Raw genomic sequence first — 18,762 nt, 5'->3', positions numbered from 1 at the left:
TGGTGGTGAGTCTGTGGGGGTGAGCCTGGGGAGTGAGTGTGGTGGTGAGTGTGTTGTGTTGAGTGGTGACAAGTGTGTGGTGTTGAGAGACTGAGGTGTGTGGTTTGTGTGTGCGTTATGTGTGTGTGGTGTATGTGTGTGTGTGTGGTGTTTTCTGCACACTCACACACTGCCCCTACACATTCACACACTGCTCACCCGCACACTCCCAATGTCACCCTGCATAGTCACACACTGTTTACCCTGCACACTCATTCTGCACACTCACACAATGTGCACCCTGACACACTGTCTCTGCAGTCACTCTGCACTCACTGTCACTCTGCACTCACTGTCACTCTGCACTCACTGTCACTCTGCACTCACTGTCACTCACTGTCACTCTGCACTCACTGTCACTCTGCACTCACTGTCACTCTGCTGTCACTCTGCACTCACTGTCACTCTGCTGTCACTCTGCACTCACTGTCACTCTGCACTCACTGTCACTCACTGTCACTCTGCACTCACTGTCACTCTGCACTCACTGTCACTCTGCACTCACTGTCACTCTGCTGTCACTCTGCACTCACTGTCACTCTGCTGTCACTCTGCACTCACTGTCACTCTGCACTCACTGTCACTCTGCACTCACTGTCACTCTGCACTCACTGTCACTCTGCACTCACTGTCACTCTGCACTCACTCTGCACTCACTCTGCACTCACTCTGCTGTCACTCTGCACTCACTGTCACTCTGCACTCACTGTCACTCTGCACTCACTGTCACTCTGCACTCACTGTCACTCACTGTCACTCTGCACTCACTGTCACTCTGCACTCACTGTCACTCTGCTGTCACTCTGCACTCACTGTCACTCTGCTGTCACTCTGCACTCACTGTCACTCTGCACTCACTGTCACTCACTGTCACTCTGCACTCACTGTCACTCTGCACTCTACAGTCACTCTGCACTCTACAGTCACTCTGCACTCTACAGTCACTCTGCACTCTACAGTCACTCTGCACTCTACAGTCACTCTGCACTCTACTGTCACTCTGCACTCACTGTCACTCTGCACTCACTGTCACTCTGCACTCACTGTCACTCTGCACTCACTGTCACTCTGCACTCACTGTCACTCTGCACTCACTGTCACTCTGCACTCACTGTCACTCTGCACTCACTGTCACTCTGCACTCACTGTCACTCTGCACTCACTGTCACTCTGCACTCACTGTCACTCTGCACTCACTGTCACTCTGCACTCACTCTGCACTCACTCTGCTGTCACTCTGCACTCACTGTCACTCTGCACTCACTGTCACTCTGCACTCACTGTCACTCTGCACTCACTGTCACTCTGCACTCACTGTCACTCTGCACTCACTGTCACTCTGCACTCACTGTCACTCTGCTGTCACTCTGCACTCACTCTGCTGTCACTCTGCACTCACTGTCACTCTGCACTCACTGTCACTCTGCACTCACTGTCACTCTGCACTCACTGTCACTCTGCACTCACTGTCACTCTGCACTCTACTGCCACTCTGCACTCTACTGCCACTCTGCACTCTACTGCCACTCTGCACTCTACTGCCACTCTGCACTCTACTGCCACTCTGCACTCTACTGCCACTCTGCACTCTACTGCCACTCTGCACTCACTGCCACTCTGCTGTCACTCTGCACTCACTGTCACTCTGCTGTCACTCTGCACTCACTGTCACTCTGCTGTCACTCTGCACTTACTGTCACTCTGCACTTACTGTCACTCTGGGCTCACTGTCACTCTGGGCTCACTGTCACTCTGCGCTCACTGCCACTCTGCGCTCACTGCCACTCTGCACTCACTGCCACTCTGCACTCTACAGTCACTCTGCACTCTACAGTCACTCTGCACTCTACAGTCACTCTGCACTCTACAGTCACTCTGCACTCTACAGTCACTCTGCACTCTACAGTCACTCTGCACTCTACAGTCACTCTGCACTCTACTGCCACTCTGCACTCTACTGCCACTCTGCACTCTACTGCCACTCTGCACTCTACTGCCACTCTGCACTCTACTGCCACTCTGCACTCTACTGCCACTCTGCACTCACTGCCACTCTGCTGTCACTCTGCACTCACTGTCACTCTGCACTCACTGTCACTCTGCACTCACTGTCACTCTGCACTCACTGTCACTCTGCACTCACTGTCACTCTGCACTCACTGCCACTCTGCACTCACTGCCACTCTGCACTCACTGTCACTCTGCACTCACTCTGCACTCACTGCCACTCTGCACTCACTGCCACTCTGCACTCACTGTCACTCTGCACTCACTGTCACTCTGCACTCACTGTCACTCTGCTGTCACTCTGCGCTTACTGTCACTCTGCGCTTACTGTCACTCTGCGCTTACTGTCACTCTGCCCTCACTGCCACTCTGCACTCACTGTCACTCTGCACTCACTGTCACTCTGCACTCACTGTCACTCTGCACTCACTGTCACTCTGCACTCACTGTCACTCTGCACTCACTGTCACTCTGCACTCACTGTCACTCTGCACTCACTGTCACTCTGCACTCACTGTCACTCTGCACTCACTGTCACTCTGCACTCTACTGTCACTCTGCACTCTACAGTCACTCTGCACTCTACAGTCACTCTGCACTCTACTGTCACTCTGCACTCTACTGTCACTCTGCACTCACTGTCACTCTGCACTCACTGTCACTCTGCACTCACTGTCACTCTGCACTCACTGTCACTCTGCACTCACTGTCACTCTGCACTCACTGTCACTCTGCACTCACTGTCACTCTGCACTCACTGTCACTCTGCACTCACTGTCACTCTGCACTCACTGTCACTCTGCACTCACTGCCACTCTGCACTCACTGCCACTCTGCACTCACTGTCACTCTGCACTCACTGTCACTCTGCACTCACTGTCACTCTGCACTCACTGCCACTCTGCACTCACTGCCACTCTGCTGTCACTCTGCACTCACTGTCACTCTGCTGTCACTCTGCTGTCACTCTGCTGTCACTCTGCACTCACTGTCACTCTGCACTTACTGTCACTCTGCGCTCACTGTCACTCTGCACTCACTGCCACTCTGCACTCACTGCCACTCTGCACTCACTGCCACTCTGCACTCACTGCCACTCTGCACTCACTGCCACTCTGCACTCACTGCCACTCTGCACTCACTGCCACTCTGCACTCACTGCCACTCTGCACTCACTGCCACTCTGCTGTCACTCTGCGCTTACTGTCACTCTGCGCTTACTGTCACTCTGCGCTTACTGTCACTCTGCGCTTACTGCCACTCTGCGCTTACTGCCACTCTGCACTCACTGCCACTCTGCACTCACTGTCACTCTGCACTCACTGTCACTCTGCACTCACTGCCACTCTGCACTCACTGTCACTCTGCACTCACTGCCACTCTGCACTCACTGCCACTCTGCACTCACTGCCACTCTGCACTCACTGCCACTCTGCACTCACTGCCACTCTGCACTCACTGCCACTCTGCACTCACTGCCACTCTGCACTCACTGCCACTCTGCACTCACTGCCACTCTGCACTCACTGCCACTCTGCACTCACTGCCACTCTGCTGTCACTCTGCGCTTACTGTCACTCTGCGCTTACTGTCACTCTGCGCTTACTGTCACTCTGCGCTTACTGCCACTCTGCGCTTACTGCCACTCTGCACTCACTGCCACTCTGCACTCACTGTCACTCTGCACTCACTGTCACTCTGCACTCACTGCCACTCTGCACTCACTGTCACTCTGCACTCACTGCCACTCTGCACTCACTGCCACTCTGCACTCACTGCCACTCTGCACTCACTGTCACTCTGCACTCACTGTCACTCTGCACTCACTGCCACTCTGCACTCACTGCCACTCTGCACTCACTGTCACTCTGCTGTCACTCTGCACTCACTGTCACTCTGCTGTCACTCTGCACTCACTGTCACTCTGCTGTCACTCTGCACTCACTGCCACTCTGCACTCACTGTCACTCTGCTGTCACTCTGCACTTACTGTCACTCTGCGCTCACTGTCACTCTGCGCTCACTGTCACTCTGCACTCACTGCCACTCTGCACTCACTGCCACTCTGCACTCACTGCCACTCTGCACTCACTGCCACTCTGCACTCACTGCCACTCTGCACTCACTGCCACTCTGCACTCACTGCCACTCTGCTGTCACTCTGCGCTTACTGTCACTCTGCGCTTACTGTCACTCTGCGCTTACTGTCATTCTGCGCTTACTGTCACTCTGCGCTTACTGTCACTCTGCTGTTAACTGTCACTCTGCGCTCACTGCCACTCTGCGCTCACTGCCACTCTGCACTCACTGCCACTCTGCACTCACTGCCACTCTGCACTCACTGCCACTCTGCACTCACTGCCACTCTGCACTCACTGCCACTCTGCACTCACTGCCACTCTGCACTCACTGCCACTCTGCACTCACTGCCACTCTGCACTCACTGTCACTCTGCACTCACTGTCACTCTGCACTCACTGTCACTCTGCACTCACTGCCACTCTGCACTCACTGCCACTCTGCACTCACTGCCACTCTGCACTCACTGCCACTCTGCACTCACTGTCACTCTGCACTCACTGTCACTCTGCACTCACTGTCACTCTGCACTCACTGCCACTCTGCACTCTACAGTCACTCTGCACTCTACAGTCACTCTGCACTCTACTGCCACTCTGCACTCACTCTGCACTCACTCTGCACTCACTCTGCACTCACTCTGCACTCACTCTGCACTCACTCTGCACTCACTCTGCACTCACTCTGCACTCACTCTGCACTCACTGTCACACTGCACTCACTGTCACTCTGCACTCACTCTGCACTCACTGTCACTCTGCACTCACTGTCACTCTGCACTCACTGTCACTCTGCACTCACTGTCACTCTGCACTCACTGTCACTCTGCACTCACTGTCACTCTGCACTCAGTCTGCACTCTCAAATCTGAAACTGCACTCTCAACTCTCAAACTGCACTCTCAACTCTCAAACTGCACTCTCAAATCTCAAACTGCACTTTCAACGTGCACTCTCAACTCTCAATCTGCACTCTGCACTCTCAAACTGCACTCTCAATCTGCACTCTGCACTCTCAAACTGCACTCAAACTGCACTCTCAAACTGCACTCTCAAACTGCTCTCAAACTGCACTCTCAAACTGCACTCTCAAACTGCACTCTCAAACTGCACTCTCAAACTGCACTCTGATTCTGCACTCTGATTCTGCACTCTCAAACTGCACTCTGCACTCTCAAACTGCACTCTCAACTCTCAAACTGCACTCTCAAACTGCAGTCTCAACTCTCAAACTGCATTTACAAGTTGTGAAATGATTTCTTTGGCAGACTGTTCTAAAAACGACATAATCAAAGTATGTGTTCCGAGTTGCTAGACTTGGGGAGTTCTACAAACTTTCCTACCAATGTTCTTTACTTTATAAAAAATAAAAACAATAAAACTTAGCACACTTCCTCTTTTGCCATCGCGCAAACGCTGCAACTAGCAGGATACCTAGATTCCATTCGGGGTTTCTCCCAGAGCTCGGAAGAATAGAATTTAAGTCAAGAACGGAAATCTACTTCTGCTGCTCCGCCTTTCAGCACGGTTATTTGCAGAACCAGTTCTTTGAATGTATATTTCACAGGCGAACAGATGTTTTGCAAAACGTGTAAATAAAATGTTTGACCTATTTTGTTTAAATGCTATTTTTTTATAACTGTTTTGTGGGGTTGGAGTTGGGGGGGGGGGGTGCTATGCAACAATCATGCGTGTGAACACTAGCTTTGGGGTTTGCATTGTTTATGGTGAAAAAGGATGTTGTGGAAAAATGCAGGCTCCCATTTCTTTTGGGCAAAAAACAGCTTATCCTCAGTTGTAGCGAGTTTTACACGTTTATGAGATGTACACGTATTTGTATATATGATATTCTTTGCCCCAAAGCATTGCCAAGCATGTCTACAATACAAGAGCGCACAAGAAAATAAAGGAATATACAAGCTATTGTAAGACCTTTAGCTTGGAACTTCTACAATGCTTTATGTGTCATTTGTTCGAACACTTTATTGAAAAGAAATATACGTTACAAGAAAAGTAAAGCTCTGTTATTACACCAGGACATTTTTATGAATCACAACTTTGACCTGCACCGATTTTTGCTTTTTAAAATAAATTCATGGATATATATATATATATATATATATATATATTATACGAACGTGTTACACATATTTATTTTTGAGACATTTAAATTGTGCCAGGACAGGTTTATAAAGACAACGTTAATTACTGGCTGGCAGCAATAAAAGGAGAGAAAAATAATTACGCAGATATGTATGTAGAATATTAGAAAAAGCAGGGAGTTTGTTAAAGCCGCTTTCTGCAAAGTACAGCTGACAGTGGCATTGGCTGGAAGGAGAATGCACCCGTTTGTTTACCTTCCATGAATAGAACGTTGAAGAACCAATTGCCAATGGTAAAGCTAAGTAAGTGGTACGGGTCTGTAATTATGCCGATGAAACCTTAACATGGATCTGTGAAATATTTCCCATATTACACCAGTCTCCGTGAAATGTATTTTGTACGCCACCACATCCACTGTATTTCATATTGTGAGCAGTCTGCAAGTCACAAGTTGAATGTCAGTAAGTTCGCACTGCGGTTTATCCTTATAAAGTCGATAGAATCTGAGCTGGTCACGTAATGGTAATCAGCAGTCTTTTTACTATATCTATAGCACAGCGAAGCTGCGGGCCTTTAGAAGAAGGCGCTGTATACAAACTGAATTACTGTTGTAAACATTACTCGCGGAATGAAGGATGTTTTCTATGTTAGCATGCCACACAGGCTTGCCTGGTTTTCAAGCCCTCATTAGTCCAAATTATGTTGCATTAAGGGCTCATTGACACGGGTGTAGTCTTTCTCCTCACAGTGAGCGCAGAGTGCACCAAAATCCATTAGTGACATGCTGGCTTTTATATACCCTCTCTGGAGCATTTTCAAAATTATAAACAATATTTTGCATTCCTCAGCCGGCTGCTGGTGCCAGCTTTCATTGCACATACCTGCAGGCGCTGTTTTCAGTAACTTGCGTTTAGTAACGCCTCCACTGTGAGAAGAAAAGCTACTGTAGTTGCAATATATATATGCATTATAATTAATACAGAGATATTTTTTCAGAGAATATGTTTTGTTTTTACTGCCAAACAAACTTGTTTTAAGCACATCCCATTATCCGGTTATTACATTTGGAAACAGTGAAAAACGGGGACAACTGTTGACGTCTTATTTTATTGTTGCACAACATTGAAGGCCCTTGTCTTTCGACACTTCAGAGCGGCTTGTTCTGCCTGGGGTTACTTGCTATACCCCTCTGACGTACATTTCTGATGCGTGGTAACTTAATTTGCCTGGAGGTTAAGTGTGGTTCGTGCCATATCCAGATTTCTATTGTTATATGGCGTTGAACTTCCGTCTTGCTTTGTTGGACATCAACTTACACTTGAGCGTAGCATGCTCGGCCAGCCCGCCGTGGGCAGGCCCCGCGGAGGGGGATGTTGACCAGCAATACAAAAAAAACAATATTTTGGTTACATGTGTGCGTGCTTGCTGCTTCAATCTTGCTTCAATTGCCCTCATCAGCCCGCACCTTGAAAAACAGCAGGTCTTGCTAACCACCTACCCCTCCACCAGACAGACACTTGTCTGGACGGACAAACAGTCCTACGGAAAGACAGACGGGCAGATTGGTGCAAAGCAATTCGCCTTATGCAGGAAACTTCCTTTTCTGGTTAAGCATCAGTGCTTAATTTGTGCCGGTGCTTAGCACCGGCACTAATTTATCAGGGCCGGGTCTACATAACACCACCTGTCTGCAAATGACAGCACGTCATATGGCAGTGTGAATGTGGCGTTGCTGTAAACTAGACAGTTTAAAAAAATTAATTTACCTCAGTGACTCGGCGCATCAGACACTGGCCAGACATTCAGACTCATAATGTATTCGGTGCGGGTGAAGTCAATGAATGAATCCAATATATATATTCAGATCCACACACACAGTGATTCAGTCATGACGGTCACGATGCGCATTTTGAACTTGCTTTTGTTTAGGCAGCAGCTCCTGCCGGTGGGCGGGACACTGATTGGACAGGGGGGTTTTGATTGGGGTCTGCAGCGGAAGCTGTGCGGAAGGCAGCGTATGTCGATTTTTTTTTCAAGATGCCACTCCTTGCACGCACCACGCCTCGAGTCGCTAGCAGTTGCAGTGGTTAGCCCAGCCCCGAGATCGAGTTTAGGCAGAAGCAGCAGGCCTACGCCGCCTATCGAATAGAGGCATGCAGGCAAGGCGGCCACCCACCACTACGAGTAAATGTAAGTAGCAGCCATAACCCACTAACAACTCTGCTAATTTTTTTCCCCTTTGGCGTGGAGGCTCGTGGGTGGCGCGACGTGACAGTTACCGGCGTGGTAGCTTCGGCTCCACCTAATGTCCGGCTGGGTTAAGTTAATGCCCCTGAACTGGCCCCTGCCGTTCTTCCAGTTTTTTCCTGCCCTGGCCCGGGAAGTGGAATTTAACTTTCACATGATCAGGTGCCCCGTGGGTACCGTGTGCAAGTAAAATGCCACTGCCCGACCCGGAGAAGGCTGTAAAACGTCAGGGGCCAGTGCAGGGCCTTTAGTTTAACTTAACCTCAGCCGTGCTCCAAACTCATAACAATAAAATAAGTAGGGTAAACATTGTAAAATGCTAATAACCATTCAAGAGCAGACTGGAAATCTGAGGAAGGAAGGCAGTTCAAAATATTCCCCTTGTTTGTAAATAAAATCCGCGTCCTCAAGACGCGGCTGCAGTCGCCACCGGTCCAGCCAGTGTTCCCAGCTAACATCCGGTCCTGCCACACTCCTCCAAGGTAATGGGGCCCAGCAAATATCCAGAAACACCTTCGACACTTGTCAAGGCTGGCAAAGAGAAACCGGGCCTTAGACACACCACAAAAACACCTGGGCAAGGGCTCGCACTGGAAAGTAACATATGGATGAATAAAGACTCGAACAAAAAAAGTATTGGAATTATAAAGGGAAACAAGCACCTTAGCAGAGCGAAGGGAAAATGCAAAGCCCATAGAATGTTCCAAATGTTAGCAAGAACTACCAGAGGCGGCGTTAGGGCAAACATGTCTCCGCAACATTCAGTCAAAATAAAACACCCTGCAAACCAGATTGCCACTTCTGTCTGGCCCACACATATACATCGTATTGTATTGCATTGCATTTCGACATTTATTTAGCGCTTAGTATCCCCATGTCTGGCGCTGAAGTGTGTGCCTGCATGGGTAGCACGCTACACTGTGTATATGTAACATCGCAGGGTGCAGGCAGAAGGTAATTGCGTATATCCAAAGCCAATATGAAAATTTCGACTTTTATAGGATTTTTTTAAAGCTGCACTGTGATGGAACACTCTCCCACGTAACAGCACGGCCACACATTGTTTTTATTAGCAAACTTTAACTTTAATCAGCTTCCTTGTGGCCAGTCAGAAGTGCGAATAAAGAGACTACACCCAGGAAACAATAAAAAAAACACTACGAAACATAGGGACCCAAAACACGTGCATTACTTAGCTGGTTAGATATCTGGGGGGGGGGGGGCGGTTTGGCGCCTGATACAGAGATCTACTGGCAACTGACAGTGTTGAATAGCTTGAAGGCCAACTCAGTCTTTTATCCTTCATGGGTCGATAAGATGAATGCTATTGAAATGTGTTACTAAGAACTGCTTAGACGTGGCAAGAGACCGTTCAGTCGGGTGTAAATGGTCACTGATTTTATTATCTAATGTACGTGAGAAGAGTCGACCACATCAAGGGGCCTCAAGTGCAGCGGACGTTCGTAGCAGCTGTTTGCGGAGTCATCACACGAGCCGAGGTGTGGTGGGGTGGCCGGTGGACTCTCAGATCCTGCCGCCTCCTTTCTCCGGGTTTATCATGCCTTGACATGTCGATGGCGTGCGAGTTTACTCGGTGGCTGTGATTTCACTTTCGATGCAGATGTTTCAGGCGCCAGGCATCTCGCCATCTATTTTCACCACTTGCACCCCCTAAGATACTGCAGGGGGCTTCCCCAGCCAAACTCTTTTCCTTTGATTATTAATGTCATGGCCACGTCAGTTCTTGCCCCCTGCTGACCTCTTCGCATTTAAATTATCTTTAGTGTGATTGTAACTGTCCCAACACCCAAACTTCAATCTCTGACTCCTCCACACTTATTTCCCAAATCCAATCCACTCTTAAAGACAAAAAATACCTTTAATGTGTGGACAAGGAACTTGAAATACACAAAAAGAGAACCGCCGCCGACGTCATCACATTAGGGGCAGTGTGATACGAAAAACATAGTTTACAACCCGAAACCCTGCCTTCCCGAAAAATGGACATAGATCAGATTAAAACTAAGGCTTCCTGGTTTACAATTAAAATAAGTACAGAAACATAAGTAGGGATGAAAAATATGTTATTGTCACTTTGTGAATTTAAGCCACCGCCACTCCTTTCATAGTATTCCCCACCTCGACCTTTAATAGCACTGACCGCAGGCTTCTGAGAAATCTTTAGCACCGGCACTTCTTATTTTACAAATTAAGCACTGTTAAGCATTAACTGCTTTCCAGGCAGATCCTTCAGGCTGTTGGAAACCCGGATTTTATCTGCGGAATGCACTGCTAACCTGCCCCAGTAAACGCGCATCCCCTGTGTTGCTACAGAAATTCAGCCATAAAAACTGTCTGCTGAATAGCGCATTTGCATATTCGGAATGCAGTGCTATAAACCAGGCAGAGGGGCTGCAGCAGCCACTGCACAGAAGTAAAACACTGGAGCCGAATCCCCGGTCTGCTGGGCGGATTTCCCTTCAGCCTCTTTAAAACACACGCCAATAAATCTGTGGATGAAACTGAGATTAAAAGAACAGCCCATGTCTTGTTCTTGAACTAATGAAGCCCTTTCCCGGCCTGGCATGCAGCAGCTGCGCGCAGAGCGCTGCTGAATTGTGAACGCGCCCGGCCATCTGGATTCACTAATGGAGGCACCCTGACAGCTCCTAATTATAATTTATGTACTTCTTTGCGCAAGCACGCACGAAATATGCCCAAAATGGCGGAACAAAACTACATTTACCCTATCACTTCAAGCCTATTAAAACAAAAACACAAGGAAGACGAATCACTGGCCAGATGACAGAAAACGCTAAGGAATGTCTGGAATTCCTCTCACCAAGGCCCTTCTTCTTCTTATAACATTAGGATCTCGAAACTCCTCCCCCAGGGGGAGGAGTCCGAGCCCTAAAAAGGGTGTTTTTTCTCCCATTGGCTATTTTAGGACTGGGAACTAAAAAAACAGGGTTGCAGACCCAAAACTCTCTGCTGGCTGTAACTTCATGAAAAGCAACGAGGCCGTCATTCCAGAATGCGGGGGCATGGGTATTCTGAGAAAAAATTTAAAGTAGCTATAAAGGGGCAGGAGAGCATCTCCAACCACCTTGGCTCAGCTGAAGAATCTGTGATGTGTGTAAAAAACACAGATTTTTCAGTGGGATTCACGGACCCCCGGGCTGATTACAAGGAAGAAGTGTAGTAATAAACCCAGATTCACCTGCAAACACTCAACAATGTTAATGACTAGCATATTACACTTTGCTTTGTGCATATATATATACTGTACACCACATATGCAGATGTGCCTGGTATGTAATACTTTTTGTTAACACTGTTGAGCGTGGGCAGGGCCCATGACTCATGAAAGTTGAAGCATTGAATGGGTCATGAAGTCCCTTCCCTTCCTCATCTCTACATGCACACACTGGTACTTAACAATACAGTAGCAGCCCAAATACTCAACACTTCCAACAGCACATATCCTAATATTCCAGCACCCAGGAAATCCCTACCAAGTCACTGCTATGTCTCTTTGAAGAGGGCAGAGATGGCATGGATCCTCCTGAGAAACCCCCTCTATACAGAATGCATTCAACAGTAAAACCTACAATTACAAAAAACTTCTACTTCACTCATGCCTTGCCTCCTGCTTACGCTCTATGCTCACCAATGCCAGATCAGTATCCAAAAGACAAGAATGAATGAATGAATGAATGAAGGGAGTCTTTTAACGCGCAACTTAGCCCAAGGGCATCAAGGCGCCTAGGCAGGTCAAATAATGTATAGGCACCAGTGAGGACTCTTTACAAATACACTTCGGAAAAAAGCCAGGTTTTCAATGCTTTGCGAAACAAGGCAAATGAAGGTTGCCCTCGGAGTTCAAGGGAAAGGGAATTCCATAGCCTGGGTGCAACAGTAGAGAATGCTCTGTATATGTAAAATGTAAATTGTTACTTGTATAGCGCACTACTCACCCGCAAGTGTCTCAAGGCGCTTGTACGAACACCGCTGTGGAACCCATCCTGGCTTTCCCTGTGAGGTGTCCACTCCTGGGCACCCCCAAGGTGGAGGCCAGGAATCCTTAGCGTTGTGGGGGCCGTTGTGGAGATTAAGCAAGCTATTGCCCAGAGTTGCAGAGTGGGACTCCATGATTGGAATAGGCACCGAGGCGAGAATTATCAGGTCCGTGGAATTTTTTAGCCCAAGACCCGCCGCGGCGGAGAATTGAACCCTGGTCCCGGGCTAGATCTCTGCATCAGGGTCTGCCGCTCTAACCATTGAGCCACACTTCTCTACCTCCCCATTTGGCTTTTACAAACCTAGGGACCTCCAGAAGATTTTTATTGGAGGAGCGAAGGGATCGGCCAGGAGAATAAAGGTGGATAAGTGACCTAAGACCCTCAGCACCTGTACCATTGAGAGCCCCATGGGCAAGACAAAGAATCTTAAAAGAGATCCTGGACTCAATGGGAAGCCAATGTAAGCCACTCCGAGCTGCTGAGGCCATTCTGTGTAGATTTAAGACCATTTTTGCCGCCGCATTCTGGACCATCTGAAGGCGGTGTATAAGGCTTTTATTAATGCCCACATAACGGGTGTTACAGTAGTCCAGTCTTGAGGCAACTAATGCCACAGTGGCCGGTTTCCGGGCATCAGGAGAAAGATAGTGGGCAATTTTTTTAGAATCCTGATAATACCACAGCAGGTGGAGACAGTCCTACTGACCTGACGTTCGAAGGAAAGAGTAGAATCCATCAACACCCCAAGGTTTTTAGCAAACTGACGGGGAAGAGGACAGTCTCCAAGTGAGGCAGGCCACCAGTCGTTAGACCAAATATCCTGACAGCCCCCAAATATCAACACCTCTGTTTTCTCCCCGTTCAGCTTCAGGATGTTCTGTACCATCCACTGCGACACAGCCTCCATGCAGTTCCTGAAGTTCAAGGCTGATTCCTTCACGGGCTGCGTAAGGGAGACCATTATTTGGGTGTCGTCAGCGTACGCCAGTACATCCAGCCCAAAGAATCTAACTACACTGGCAAGTGGGGTCACGTAGATGTTGAATAATAAAGGACTCAACTAAGAGCCCTGAGGGACCCCACAAAGCACAGGCTTAGGGGCGGAAAGAAACTGGCCCAACTTTACTTGCTGTTCCCTTTCATTAAGAAAGGAAGCCAGAAGCCTCAGTGCAGGACCTCCAACCCCTATGTCCCTAAGACGACTAACCAAAATAGATGGAGATAAGGTGTCAAAGGCCGCCGTCAGGTCTAACAGGACAAGAAGAGTGGTATGGCTCTTATCGACCTGAGAGCGGATGTTATTGACAACTGCTGTGAGGGCAGTCTCAGTACTATGAGAACTCCTGAAGCCATGCTGGGAAATATCCAAAAGGGTAGAGTCCCGGAGGAAAGAACTAAGATGCCGATTAAGATGAAATTCCAGCATCTTAGCAGGAGCAGGAAGGAGTGAGATAGGGCGGACGTTTTTCAGAACCCCAGGATCTAATGTAGATTTTTTAAGAAGGGGTTTAAAAACCACCATCTTCCATGGAGAAGGAAACACACCCTCCAAGATTGCGCGATTCATGACATTCATGAGAGGGGGAATGACAGCCTCCCGACAGGCCTTTAGAACTTTAAGTGGACAGAAGTCCAAAGGAGAGCCTGATTTAGTGTTGTCCAGGAGCTGACTCATAAGCTCAGGGGTAAGAAGGGGGAAGGACAAGAAACTCGGAGAATGTGAGCAGGACAAACTCTGACCTCTAACAGGGGCAGTATAAGTGGGAGGGGCCATACCTAGATTAAGGGATTCAAGGGAGCTGTAAATGTCCACAATCTTAGAATGGAAAAAGATCGAGATGTTATCACACAGCTCCTGAGATTCCACTATAGGATCGGCTACCTGGGGGGAAGATAGGGAATCAATGATTTTGAAGAGATCTCTGGGAGAAGTAAGGGAAGCAGTGATTTTTTTAAAATACGCCCTCTTTTCCTCCACAATGGCTAGCTTATAGTCTTTTAGACAGAGTTTATATTTTTCCTTCTGTGAAGGGTCCAGCTGGGCCCTCCAAAGTCTCTCCTGTTTACGGCATCCCTGTCTCAGAAGCCTAAGTCTATCCAAGAACCAGGGAGCAGAAGGACTCTTTCTCGCGGAGTAGTGCTGTTTAAGGGGGGCCAGAGAGTCCAGTGCACCTGAGATGGTGCTAGCAAGCTCCAGGGCGGCAGTTGGCGCCCTGCAATTCATGAAGCGTCAATTTGTTCATGTACGGAGAAAGAGCCTCATTGGTAACAGCTTTAAGGTTCCTTCTAAGTTCCCACGTCTTAGCATTCAAAGAAAAAGGGGATACATCCTGAGACAACAGCTTTAAAGGAACAGCCATATGGTCGGACCACACCAACAGGACCGGAGTGCCCACCTTCACCCTGGGGTCATTGGAGAAAACTCCATCAAGAGTGTGTCCAGCCAGGTGGGTAGGACCTACCACCAACTGGGTCAGGCCACAGGAATCCAACGGATCCAAAAGAGTCTGAGTGTCTCTAGATCCCATGTTTTCCAAATGGAAATTAAAATCGCCCAAGAGAGTAATATTGGGCAAGAAAACATCTATTGCCCGCTATTTGTCAAAAACAGATCTCTTTTTCATCACAGACACTTTTCTGGGAGATGATATGTCTTTTTATTACTGTAGCAGGCAATTTCAAAAGGATACTAATGCTTCATGCAGACTGCCAAGACAAACAAGCATTGGCATAGCCAATAGGTCTCGCCTTTGGGACCTTATAAGTGTTTAGCCATGCAACAGTTGATGTTGTTAAACCAAGGATATTGTGCTAGATAACTAAACACTTATAATGTCCCAAAGGCGAGACCTATTGGCTATGTCAATCCACCCCGAACTGCCAAGCCAGGACCTTCCCTGGACTGGACACAAGCATCCTGGGACCGGTTTCAGGGTAACAACACTCATCAGCCAGGCTAGCTTGAATCCATGGCGCAGGGACCTAGGTACTTTAGAGCAGCCCAATATCGATGGAGTATAAGCCCATTCAAAGTACCCTCCTAATTGTGACACAGACATATGCCTGCTTGGAAAAGGTCATAATGGTCAAAGCAAAACAAAAAGAAATGGAGGGCTAATTCCATGGTTACTACATATTCTAGATAATGTTTAGGGTTTGTGCAAAGCACACATTCATTATTCTTTGTTATGTAAAGCTTAATACCAAAAGTTCTAAGCACAGTAAATAACAGATGTCACCATTACCCAAAGAGTATCGCGATGAATCAACCTCAGGAGGATGACAGACTGGTATGGTCCCTGCTGGGGCTTGAACTCGTGGACTGCAGATCACACCAGACACCAGCAGCAAGTTCTTGCCAGCTATAGAGATTAAGTGTGTGCAGAGGGCAATTAACTGGCATTAAAGGTGGCGTGTACAGTACTTTGATTCTGCTCTGCTATTTAGGGCTCATGACACTTCCAGCTAGGCAGGTTTTGAAAGTGAGAAGGAGGGCACTGAAATGCAGTCTGTCAGTGGGAGCTGGGAGGGGGACATTAAAGATCAGGAGGAAGGGTCCAAGTGAACAGTCACACCTTTAGGGACGCTGCAGATGACTGTTTTTCTGTGTTAGAGACGGAATAAACCAAACAGTAAGAAGGCAGGTTAAAGGCAGCTAACAGGAATTATATGGCCAGATTATGTGGCATAGCTAATTAAATTACGCAGCACGGAAAACCATATTATGGAGCAGAATGCACCATATTCTGTGATATTTCGATACATTGTCATTTAAACACATTTTAATAAAATTGCATCACATTAAGCAATCAGAAGGTAACTGCTTGGCAGTCAATGCGTGCAACTAGCCAGCCACTGTGCAACACCGTGTCTAGAACTTTAAAAAAATACCTCTTGAGCCATATTAAGTAGATGTTGAAATCTGCATATTATGAGACCGGCTGCGGATATGTGGTAAGTGCGTTAAATACATAATTATGTGGAAAAGGGTGCAGCATTGCTTACTTCCACTGGTCCTGGTTAAAGGCTCCAGACATTAGAGAAACAAACAGAAGTAGGACTGGCGCACCTTTGAAATCAGATGCAGCAGTTTGTCGGAGAGGATTTAGCGCAGTGTCCACGTTCTCCTTGCAGAGTAGAAGAAGCAAAATTCCAACTAGCTCACAGAGTCACCATATTGCAAACTGCTTTTTCAAGGATTCTGATGCACAATGGCCTGGCTGAGATGGGTTAGCAAATTGGCACGGAGTGATGAGAAAGATTGCAGAAGACTTTGCAGAAGAAGGCGAGGAAGGGTAAAAAGGCTGATTTGTTACAAAGAAGATAGATAAACTGTAACAGCTGTGAAATAAAGGTTCCCATACATTCACGACTGCACAAACCATGACAAAAGGTAGAGTACAACAGGTCGCTTACAGGACTGAAACGGAGAGATCTCACATTTGCCGTAGGGAAGATGCTGAAATAAGTGAAAGGGAATTATAGAGAACACAGGAAGATGCACAAACAAATATGCATTTAAGCAGAGAATCGCTGAATTTGTACCAAATGAAATAAACCGAATGTTGTGTTAGTCAACAAAACAACCCCCATTGGGAGAGAGAGTTAAAACTCATAGTTATTGTCGTGCCACATTTTGAGTTTTACAATGTCAACATTAATTGCTGAGCAGGCGAAAGGGAAGAAGATTTTAGGTTCCTCAAGTTAAAGTGTTGCATTTGCATAAAAAATAATGACAACACGGGGGGTGGGGAGGGAATGGGGAGGTTAGCGCTGCTAACATTTCACTTTTGAACACTCAAGCACATATTCCGCTTGGGAGACGGTAAAGGTCAACAATACATTTAAAAACAAATACGATTTAAATCCGGTTTTAGCTATTTGATCTAGCGCACACCTGCTTCCGAGGAACAACTAGTAACGCTAACAGTAACGTCTGATTTATAGCATCTAGAAACGGCAGGGGTGCGGGATCAAGCACTAAGTAGAGGGAAGTCACTTTACGTGTTGCAGCGGTCTTACACATGCCCTGGTGGGTTGGACGGTGGCGTAAACTGGAATGACAATGCCTGTATTTCGGATCCGATTTGCCAGCAAACAGAATGTAGATTGTGTGAAATGGTGCGCGCGCGAGAGAGAGAGGGGGAGCAGGAGGTGAGCCCAGGAGTGGTGCGTGCATGTGCACGCAGTCTGCTCATTTTCAAGCACTGCACTCATGTTTGTGGCGCGCCGCTGCTCGCTCCTGCAATGTGGATGCTGCCACAAGCATGAGTGTGTGCTTGAAACTGAGCAGAGCGACAGCTAAAGGCCCTCGTATGCAGCGCATGCGCACTGCGTAGGCGAGACCTAAAAAGGAGGAGTTCTTGCAGTGATATTCAAGAAAGACATAACCATCACCAAAATGTAAGTAATACATATAGGATGAGAGCCTCCACTACTACTATACAGACCTCCAAAGAATGGAACAGTCACAGATGCCTTTTTAAACCTTACTATTAAATACTCTAACTTAATGTGTCCACACTGACCTAAAAATGTGTCTTGTTTACCAAAAATTAACACCATCACATCTGGATTAACAGTCCTCAATCTCTTCCAAATCACATCTGGACCAACCCACACAGTTGGACAGACAACGGACACGGTCTTCTGAAATCTGGAGCTAGCAAACATCACAGAAATTGCTAATGTTCATGGTGCAACCATTTCCTCATCGAAATGAATATTAATATTCAAATAAAACTGCAATAAAATCTTACTCTCTGTCATGACAACATACAATGGAAAAATTAATTATGGAGGAATGTGAGACCAGCCTTACAAATAACATACAGCAGATGTATCAGATTACCTCAATAGAGAAGATACATGACTGGATGAACACTTAAATTTTACCTGGCTTCAACCAAGTTATCGCATGAAAACTTCAAGAGAACAAAAACTGAAACAGAAAAATCTTTGGATGAATGAAGATATAAAAAAAAAAAAGCTAAAAAACACCAATATGTACCCATCAACAATCATGGTACAAATCCAATTGACTGAACAAAACACACCTACAAAGATACAAAAGGCTGTACTAATCTTGAAACAAAAATGCAAAGAAGGCCTACTACTGAAACAGACTTTCCACAAGCAAATATCCATTTAAAGATCTACACAATATTCTATGGGAATTTTCCAATCCTGATTGCAAACCATCATCAACCCCTCAAATGTAGATCTTCTGGAACTAAAAGATCTTTTCATCTCTAAAGTGAAACCTC

The 18,762-nt window shown here is 47.2% G+C and overlaps 1 protein-coding gene across 2 annotated transcripts in view; it reads right to left on the bottom strand.

Moving 5' to 3' along the window:
• The window catches only part of STRADB (STE20 related adaptor beta), a 181,768-nt gene that overhangs the window by 60,323 nt on the left and 102,683 nt on the right, over window positions 1–18,762 (bottom strand). The gene's annotated exons all lie outside the window — the stretch shown is intronic.

Source organism: Lissotriton helveticus, chromosome 3_1, assembly GCF_964261635.1.
Source record: "Lissotriton helveticus chromosome 3_1, aLisHel1.1, whole genome shotgun sequence".
Taxonomy (NCBI): Eukaryota; Metazoa; Chordata; class Amphibia; order Caudata; family Salamandridae; genus Lissotriton; species Lissotriton helveticus.
Note: the sequence above shows the minus strand (reverse complement) of the source record. Positions and strands in the feature narration are given on the sequence as shown.